General features: G+C 48.1%; 1 non-coding gene across 1 annotated transcript; it reads right to left on the bottom strand.

Moving 5' to 3' along the window:
* Positions 1-1,919: 1,919 nt before the first annotated feature.
* Positions 1,920-2,026, bottom strand: LOC111752881 (U6 spliceosomal RNA). The gene has a single exon (XR_002787777.1). It is a non-coding gene; the product is annotated as a U6 spliceosomal RNA (small nuclear RNA).
* Positions 2,027-2,371: the final 345 nt, after the last annotated feature.

Below are 2,371 nucleotides of genomic sequence, written 5' to 3'. Positions count from 1 at the left end.
GGCTTGGACATTTGAACTCCAAAGAATTTTCCAAAGTCTGGGGTGGAAAGCCATCTTGCAGTACCAACAGTCCCCATGACTGTGTGCCCAAGGGGCAAGGGGACCTGTCCAAGTTCTCTCTCTCTCAGCAAGCTAATGCAGAGCCAGGGAAGTCAGCCAGGTCTCTGGATTTTTCCAGGACTAGAAATTGCCTGTTTCTTTCCTAATTTCTGCTCTGAGACAATGGCCATGCCAAGGAGAACAAAATGCTTCTTAAGAACATTCTGAGCAGTTCTCCTAGCACCCCTCCCACTCCCCTCCACACACAGGCTAATAACATTCCTGCTTTATGGGTTGTCCTTGGCTGAAGGAGCTAGAGCCACTTGGACATTGGTCTTTCCCTGCATGGCACCCTAGGAGACATTTAAAACTACCCACCCAGTTGCCCAAGTGGCCTCCAAAGAACCAGGAACCTCTGGGAGAAGAAGGGAAACCAACCACCAAAGATTATTCCTCTAACTCCATGCATCGGAGGCCAGGAGCTGACAAAGAGGCACAATGAGAAGGGCCACAGACGCCTATTCTTGGCTGTTACCTGGAAAGGATCACTTCACCTTCAGCGAGGAGAACCAAAATGGGTCCCCGTTGGAACGTTTCTCGCCAGTTCTGAGTCTGTGCCGCTGCCCTAGGGCGGGTCAGGGGCTCTGCATCTCACCGCCTGCTCTGACTTCATGAACACCGAGCCTGGGAGTCTTGTGGCTGCTGAAGTCAGGCAGACTGGGGTCCAAGCAGCTCCAAAACCTGCCAGTAAAGCAGAGGCATCAAGATTTTTCTTTTGGAAATAAATTCAGTATTCCGAAAAGCATTGACAAAGTCATCACAGGAAATCTGAACTTTGTTGTGCTTCTTTTTGCTCATTTTACTAATTAAAACAAACAAAAAACCAAACCCACTGCTATGGAGTAGACTCGGACACATAGTGACCCTACAGGACAGAGCAGAACTGCCTTATGGGTTTCCCAGGAAAACTGCCGACCTTTTGGTTAGCGGCCGCGGCTCTTAACGGCTGTACCGCCAGGGCTCTATTTTTGCCATCCAGTCGATTCTGACTCACAGTGACCCTATAGGACAGGATAGAACTGCCCCATAGGGTTTCGAAGGAGTGCCTGGCAGATTCCAGCTGCCAACCTTTTTGGTTAGCAGCTGTAGCTCTTAACCACTACACGACCAGGGTTTCCTTTTACTAATTAGGACTGTGCTTTTTGTAACCAAATTACAATCAGAGGCCCAATCTTTTCTGGTTGGTGCCTCTAAAGGCCTTATCGGGCCCTGCCTCGGCCATTTATTAGTTATTATTGGTCTCGCCCAAGTTGTTTTACCTCTCAGTGACAGGAATACTGACAGGGCAGGGCTGTCAGGAATATTCAAATGGGCTGATATTGGTGAAGCCCTGGCATATGGTAGATGATCCATACGTGGTGGGCAGGTTGGAGAGCCCAGTCCACCCAGAGACCCCTCGGAAGAAAGGCCTGGTGATCTGCTTCTGAAAAATCAGCCATTGAATACCCTACCGCAGATTCAGAGACAGCATGTTCTTGTTGCAAGTCTCCGTTTACCGCCATGTTTATATATGTGTCATAATAGCACTAAGGTCCTGTTATGTTTTGGGCCTGAAATGGATCGACTTTGACAAGACTATTTCCTTAAGTGGAAGGTACCAGAGTACTCAGGATATTGCAAAGGGAAACTGAGGAAAGACGGCAAAGGTCACAATCTGGGGACCTGAGAACCAAATGTAAAAAGCACAGCGAAGAGCTTAATCTGACCTTTCATTCCGTCTCCCAAGACTACTTACAGTTTCCTTTGTGTCAAAAGATAAAAACTGTAGATTAAATGCTTGCATGTGGGCACAACCTTTACACCATCATAATACCAAGGGCAAAAATATGGAACGCTTCACGAATTTGCGTGTCATCCTTGCGCAGGGGCCATGCTAATCTTCTCTGTATCGTTCCAATTTTAGTATATGTGCTGCCGAAGCAAGCACGGTGGCACAATTTGCCCACAATGTATATAAGGTAGAGAAATACTTACTCTTTTCAGTTATGGTGGCAATACTGTAGCCTTTTCTAGGATCGTAAAATACTTTAAAACTTCTTATTATTTTTTTTCTCACCATACGTTACTTGTAGCTCTGTGATCACGGCCAAATTAAATCTAATTGTCTCTGTATCCCTCTGATAGCGTATATGCAAATTTGACGGGACCATGGGAAATCGGGCTCGTTCCCGCCCGGCCTGGGCGCGCGCCTTCCGGACGCCGCCGGGAGACACGCTCTGTCACGTGGTGCGCGCTGTTTGCACGTCTCTTCCGCGCCGGCCCGGGAGGGCGC

The sequence above is a fragment of the Loxodonta africana genome, chromosome 13 (assembly GCF_030014295.1).
Source record: "Loxodonta africana isolate mLoxAfr1 chromosome 13, mLoxAfr1.hap2, whole genome shotgun sequence".
Lineage (NCBI taxonomy): Eukaryota > Metazoa > Chordata > Mammalia > Proboscidea > Elephantidae > Loxodonta > Loxodonta africana.
The sequence above is the reverse complement of the archived record's forward strand: the minus strand, read 5'-3'. Positions and strand labels throughout refer to the sequence as shown.